The sequence below is a fragment of the Dermacentor silvarum genome, chromosome 9 (genome assembly GCF_013339745.2).
Source record: "Dermacentor silvarum isolate Dsil-2018 chromosome 9, BIME_Dsil_1.4, whole genome shotgun sequence".
Classification (NCBI taxonomy): domain Eukaryota; kingdom Metazoa; phylum Arthropoda; class Arachnida; order Ixodida; family Ixodidae; genus Dermacentor; species Dermacentor silvarum.
The window spans coordinates 106,229,816-106,237,517 of record NC_051162.1 but is presented as its reverse complement, the minus strand read 5'-3'; positions in this window follow the sequence as shown (position 1 = coordinate 106,237,517).

Sequence of the window (7,702 nt, the reverse complement as noted above, 5' to 3'; positions counted from 1 at the left end):
GTATGACGCCGGCGCGGCTTAGAAAACCTCTGTTTTCGGAGATATCGTAGACGGTGACTAGGTGGACGAGACGAAGCTTTGATCACAGCTTCAGTGAACATGCAAAAGTGCTTTCGGAGCTGATTAAGCTATGTGCAAACGGCACAAGCAGCGTATAGGGTGCTTGTTCTAAAAGCGGGCTAAATGTGTATTCCAAGCTATCCAAACATTCCACTCATGAATTCAGTCAGGATTATTGTGTTTTGCTCTTTGTTCTTTATTCGGCAAGTATTTTGAAGCAGTCGCTTGTCAGTTTCTGACTCAGTAAAGTTCCTCGGTGCGGCCACTATATGATTATTGTCTGCCTAATCGCTCGCGGGTGTGTTCAGTTCCGATAGATTTGTTCTTGCTGTGCACAAGGCTTGAAACGTACCTGTTTTGTACATAGTAATACCTTGTAGCAAATATATATTGCAGTTAGTAACTCGCTTACTCTTGTGGACCGTCACGAAACATTCAGCTTCGACCATTCGTGCGCCATCGTTGTAGTGCGTCATTTATTGTACGTATACAGTGCACATATATTCAAGTGTGCGCCCATTCACTTATTCTTGATACTTCGGCGATAGAGTGGGCGTAATTTTTCCTGCCATTTGGGACAGATGTGTATAGATAACGTGCAAGAAACATACTATGACAAGAAGCGGCGCTACTCCCTCTGTCATTGTTTAACGAGTTGGACTCACTCCTGCTGACGTTCTGGGGATGAAGCCCTTTCTTTGATACAAGGCTGGCGGATGAGCAAATTTCTGTATCCGCCAGGAAAGCCGTACATCTCGAAGTGCCGCTAACACGTTCGGACAGTGGCAGCAGCGGTCCGCCGAACTTGGCCACACAGATTCATTCCATTCCTTAACATGCCAGTCACTATTTCTGCAGGCCACTACTGCACACGTCTTCAATCCACATGATTCAAGCTAGCATGATTGGAGCACAGTGTATTAGTGAAAACTCAGTTGCATATCCGACAGCTGATCGCACAGAAGCAAGGTAGAAGCGGTAATGGTTTCGTATTCGTGCGCGGTCGCTGAGGAGACGTATGGCGCGCCGCCGCTGAGCGCCATCTCGTTTCACTAAAACAAACTGCTCTGCGAAAAGGGTCAATACGCAACCTAACGGCGACGACGACGGCGATGGCAGAAATGCGCTTGGAGTGTCCATATAATTGCTATCGCAATAAAAAAGAAAATATCGTTACTTGAATAAGTTGTTCAAGGTCTATATTTCGGGACTTAGATACATTGGGGCACTGACGAAGCCAACAAGAGGAATAATCATTTTCACTAAATCTAGAGCACTTATACTCTCTTCCTGAGCTACACTGGTTACGTCGGTGAGGCTGCTTTAAAATACAATACAAACCCTTGTACGTAGCCTATTGACATTTGATTGCCACAGAGAGAGAATCTCTCCTTCGCTTCAGAGCTAACATATTCCTTCCGGAGAAAAGGTGAAACGGTCTCTGTAATCCCAATCAAATGTCAATAACTTATATGAACTCATGTAGGACATCTGCGTCACAGCTAGCCCAATGCTAAAAAGCAAAGCTTTGACATCACTATCTCCATGTAAGCTTTCAAGCTGATACTTTCATACTTCCCAGTTCTTTTTTTTTTTCTTGCGCGCTTGTGCCGATAGCATGACTTGCATTGGACAGTGGTTAGTTGCAAAGTAGCGGCTATTAAAGCTAACAAGACGGCGCTCCGATTATTTTTTTTTAATTTTGCTGGTAGCTGACGGAACAGTGAACAAAACTGAGCAACAAACCCAACAACAACAAAACTATTGTCATACGTCCACCTTCAATACCAATACCCTACATGTGCATCAGCGCGGTAGACGCGAATGAAACGGAGCCAAAAGTTATAATGGTTGTAAATGTTTTGAGTCTCTACACGGTCTAAGCTATGAACATAGCGAGAGTGCGTCGGATATAATAGCTACTGATGAATAAGAGGGGTTGAATCTGCGCAGTGCTTAAACTACAGTTAAAAATTATGCTAGATAGATAGGAGTAAACTCAGGAAGTCTAATCGAGTAGGACCAATCTAGCGAATGAGAAAATTCCTACACCCTGTCTTTTAATTGCTCTACTATTATAGCGTCAATCTGAAGATGACTCAAGTGATCATCCAGCAAGTCCTTGAGAATCCCTGAAGATAAACATTTTATAGTATTGAGTAGACGTCCTCGAAAAATATTTCTCGCAAGACGATAGTATAATTTGCTGGCGTTATCCCATAGAGTTTAACATTCAAGCGCTCGATTGGTGCCTGAGCAACAACCTCCTGTGTCATATGAAAAAGGGTCAATGGACATTAGGATATGAATTGGTCTGACTTACAAACACTATCTGGTGTCTTCTAAAATGTTCTTCATGCAGTATCGGAAAAGTTTGGACTGTTAGTAGCCGAAATCTCGCTATTAACGAAGGGACTCACGCTTCCAGGTACAGTACTGCGTTCGCAACGAAGTTGAGGAGGTCAAGGCGAAGGCGCAGCGTATCCCGTCCGATTAAAACACGGGCACTAATTTTGTAAACGGCCCTTCCAGAGAACAGAACACACCAAAATTGTCATATTCGCCTGAGATAAATGCTGTTTATCACGTGGAAATTACGAGCGTTCATTTTGTTTCCCTCATGCACCTACGCGCACCACGGAAGCGTGAGCAGACGCCTTCTTCCCCTTCTCCCGTGCGAGGAGACAGACGACGTTACCCGCGGTGGCGCAACCTCCCTCTTTCAAACGTAGACCGTCAAGTATATATAGTATATATATATATATATATATATACATATGTGTGTGTGTGTGTGTGTGTGTGTGTGTGTGTGTGTGTGTGTGTGTGTGTGTGTGTGTGTGTGGGTGTGGGTGTGTGTGTGTGTGTGTGTGTGTGTGTGTGTGTGTGTGTGTGTGTGTGTGTGTGTGTGTGTGTGTGTGTGTGTGTGTGTGTGTGTGTGTGTGTGTGTGTGTGTGTGTGTGTGTGTGTGTTCATGATACCACAGTTCAGCGCGGCAGTGTAACACAGGCCTGCTGGAGACGGTCTTCCATTTCGCCTATACTGTCCTGATTTGCCCAAATTGTGAAATCATCGGGGTATAGCGCATGATGTAGCCCCTCCACCTGTGCCAACACTCGCGAGAGCTTCATCATAGCTATGTTAAATAGCAACGGGGAGAGGACCACCCCTTACGGGGTTCCTCGCGGACCCATTTTAAATGGCCCATGTTCCTCATCGTCTATGCGGAGAATCGCCAGCATATCTGAGAGGAAGTCTCTGATGTATGCAAAGGTTTTCTTACCGCAATCAGTGTCGCCAAGTTGGTCAGAATTCTCTCATGTTTAACATTATCGAACGCAACTTTAAGGTCGAGAGCAATAATTGCTCTGTCATTGTGTGTCGATAGGTGGGTTGGATGATGTGTCGATTTAGTTGAAGGAGGATGTCTTGTGCAGACATATGCGGCCTAAAACCAAACATGGCATCCGCGAAGTACCCCTTACTATCGAGGTACGGAGAGAGGCGGTCTCCAACGGTGGCTTCCATGAGTTTGCCTACGCACGAAGTGAGCGATATGGGCCTGAGGTTGCCTGCGCTATTTTGCATGCCGGATTTGACGATTAAGGTGACTAATGCTGTCTTCCAATCGATTGGAAGCGGTTCGCCGTCCCAGATCGCGTTATTCTATTCTATTAGATGGCAATAGGTATCACCCGACAGATTTACTAGAGGTGTTACAGTGATATGATACCTGCCCGGGGTGGTGTCCCTACGCATTATGGCCAGCGCCGCTTTCAGATCATGCATGACAAATGGAGCATCGAGTTGATGGTTTTCCCTGCCCGCGTATTCGTATGCAGTCTTGTCCGGGTCCAGCGTGCGGCATAGGTATTTATCGCAAAGAGCATCGCCTGGCTGGAAATTGGTTCTATGAAAGCCGTCCAAGGCCCGGCTGAACTGCTTTTGTGTTTCTCCTCTGGTTTGCATGGAGTCACTGAAACTGCGGAGCAGGGGCCACGTCCCCTTCGAGTTCATCTGCCTAGCTACCGCATTGCATCGTTCTGTCCAGTTTGAGTCGTTGATCGAGTTGCGCGCTTATTCCGCCGCTTGCATGCTCAGCTCAGCTATTCGAAGTTTGAGCTTGCGGTTGAGTTTGTTGATCTGCCAGCGTTTGGTTAAACTCCTGCATGCCTCCCAAAGATGGAGGAGGTGGTTGTCTACTGCGGGAATGTCTTCAGTGGTCTGCGGGATTGTGGGGCACCTTTTAGTTTGTTGCAGTGAGTTCTTTTGCCCATTCTGTGTATCCTCTTCCTCCCAAAACAGAGGGGATTGCCTGAGAGCGAATGGCTATCCAATTTGTAACCTTGGCTTGGCTCCAAGTTGTGCGGGCTACTTTACGGGAAATAGTGATTTTGAGAAGACAGTGATTGCTACCGAGTGTCTCGTCTAAGTTTTCCCATGTTGAGAGAGGAATATTTTTAACCAAAGTTAGATGCGGGCATGTATCCCAGTTTACAGAATTTCCAACTCTAGTGGGTTGCATCGGGTCTGTAAGGAGCGATAGAGGGAGAATGGAGATGATTTCTGCCTATTTGCGACCTTTGGGGATTTCGCGAGTGTAGCCCCAGGGTTAGCTGGGGGCATTAGAGACACCCACGATCACTAGTGGATGCTTATCCGCTTCCCTAATTTCTTTGTAAAAGATTTCACTGAAGACGCTTCACTGTAAACATTAAGTATGTATAAGCTAGGGACCCGTCCTTTATTAGGTAGATGTTGACAATTGTGTATTCATGCCCCTCCGGGAGATCGAGGTCTATCTGACGAGCAGTCTGTCCTTATGTACGAGAATACAGGTGGACGCACCCCCCTGAAATGAATTTTATCCGGACAGTTTTGACTGCAGTCCCGTTTCTTGTAACGCTATGACCGCCGGCAGTTCGTGGTGGAGCCTGCGTCGCTTTCAGCGCCTGGTTTTCACTTTCTAGAGTGGCAATCTGGTTTTGCATGATTTGTAGCTGTTTGCTTATTTCGATTTTGGAGGGGAAGGGGGAGGTGGTAGCGGGAGATTGAGAGGCGGCCCCTGCCCAACTGCTCATCTTTGCTGCGGGCTCACCAGCGGGGGGAAATCCTCAGCCGGAAAGGTGGGCGGCTTCGACCTCGGCCCGGCCTGTACATTGCTCGGTTTGGGCTATCCAGTCTTGCTTTGCTTAGGATCCTCTGGCTTCTTTACGCCAGTCGCGGGAGATGTTGGAGGTCCCCCTTGCTTGGGTTGCCCCGGTTGTCCGTGTTTCAGCTGGGGTGGAGTGGGCTTTCATGCCTTCCGAAATTTTCCCACACACTCTGCAGAGCTAGTGAAGTGGTTTCCGCCGAAAATGAGGCACTTGGGTTGGCAGTTGTGCTCCGTTGGGCCTTCCGGGGTGATGTTCACCGTCGCACCACAGTGAATACACCACTGAACGTCCAAGTTGGGGCACGCATCCCCTCTGTGGCACAGTGTGCCACATCGGTAGCATGCCGGAACCGTTTTCTTGTAGTAACGCACTGGGACGTTTTCCGAAGAGTAGTGAACGAATCTTGGAACGCAACGTCCCTTGAAAGCCACCACTGCGACGTTAAATGTTCCTAGTTTCAGCACGTACAGGATTTCGCCGTCGATCCATTTGAGCATGTGCCGAAGGGATTCCGAGGTTTCGTTGTCTGCAACGCTCACGACGCCTTTCCAGCTTTCTCCAGTCGATTTTAAATGTCCGTGAAACGGTATTGGCAGTCCCCGATTGTCAGCGTGACGTCCGCCATGAGCTTCGAGGCCAGGGTTTCTGTCTTCACTCCCACGACAACGATATTTTGATCCCATACCGGCCACACGGAGACACCGGCGTTCGCGGTACTTGCAGGCCTTGCACTGCGGTGCCGACCCCGCCTCAGCCGAACGCAGCTTCGACATCCATGTTAATTCTTGGCTTGACCACAATCAGCAACTCATCCGGCCGGATCCGAGGTGTTTGTGTCGGCTTCCACTGCGCCAGCTGCCCTCCTCGCCTTGGGGAGTCGGAGGCACCGCCAGCTGCGGGAGCCGATCCTGTTTTGTGAGCATGTTCCTGGGCGGGTGCCGCAGAGCCCGTTGGCATGTTCATCTTGGCGAGCTTCTCTTGTATTTATCGAACCATGATCTGAAGATATTCTTCTTCTCCAGGTATAGGGTCTTGCCGTGCTTCCGCGGCCCCGACTTCCACCCAATGCATCGCGCTGGAGTCATATATCCTGCCTTCGCGGCCACCGCCATGGCCGGGGAGCCTCGGCGTTAGGCTTAGCCGGGCTCGTGCGTGGCGTGCGCTTCAACCAGTCGTACATTGCCTAAAAAAGGCCTTCCGGGACAAATATGGTATCCAGAGGTTCCTGGCGACTTCACGGAGACGCTGGAGCTAGTTTCGGGTGGGTGTAGGGCGAATTTCCACGACACTCACCGATTTCCGACGGATCCTACGTAGCATGCGTCCGACCACCGCGTCCTGACAGACGCGTCTCCTCGAATGGGGACGCAGCAGTATTCGCAGTAAGAATTTCCCTGTGGGACCTCAGTGAAAAAGGAGCGTATTTTTTCCACTCCTGCACGTGTTCGCTGACAATATTGGAAGGACATGCCGTGAAATGACCTATTCCAGCGCTACACTGTCCCATTATTCCATGGGTGATCTGGCGTGAAGAACCATGGGCACACGCCTTGCTTTGTGAGAAGCTCTTGAGTCAACTTCTTTGCAGTAAAGTTAGTACTTCAGTAACTATGGTACACTTAGTGGTAAGTAGCCTTAGCTATTCGCATCTTTAAAAAGCACACGACTTCGGGCCATTCCGTGTTCAAGTCACCAATACACTATGAACAATGGTGGACGCTCGGGGCCTCACTTGGGTCTATACAATCGATGCTAATACCCTGAAACACGACTCCCGGTCTAGCAAGTGGCCCGATCGAGACCCGCTATCCAGAGGTTGTGAAGAAGCCTTACCTGACAAGTATGTTACGGCCTGCGAAATTCCGTTACATCGTGGGCCACAAACCTTTGCGCTGGTTGTGCGCGCGGCTGAGCGCATATACGGCCATGTGTTCTACTTTGGCGGCAATATGCGACTGGTACAAAGGTTGCGCAAGACAGTATGGCTGGTGGCTTTATGTGCGATGTTTTCCCGCGCACCTATTGTTGTAGGTTGGGTACAATCAAGTTTCGGAGACGCGTCGAAGCCAGAGGCAGCAGGGAGCGTTCGCTACCCTCTGCCTGCGCTCTTCATCATTCCAGCATTGTGACAGCGAGGGGTCGCGGTCATCGAGTGAGACGTGTCCACGTTTTCTAGGGCACGCAAGCTACCATGCGTGTTATTTTAAGTTGTAAGCCAATGTTTACTGCAATCTCTAAGGCCAGTGAATCTAAGCCCCTTGATTCATCTAGCTGTCAAGTAATAACCTATCGCTGTCATTCCTTTGCCAAACGGTGGCTTTATAAACTGCAAAAGACGGTACCGCTCATCTTCAGTGTGCGGCTAGGGTCGAAAAATGCATTTTTTTTCTTAAATTCCTGGTTCATCGCCTGTATTTAGATTATTCGGCAGGACTAGCGGAGGTCAGAAATTGCGCATTTGCGTGAGAACTGCGCTCATTTATTGCAAT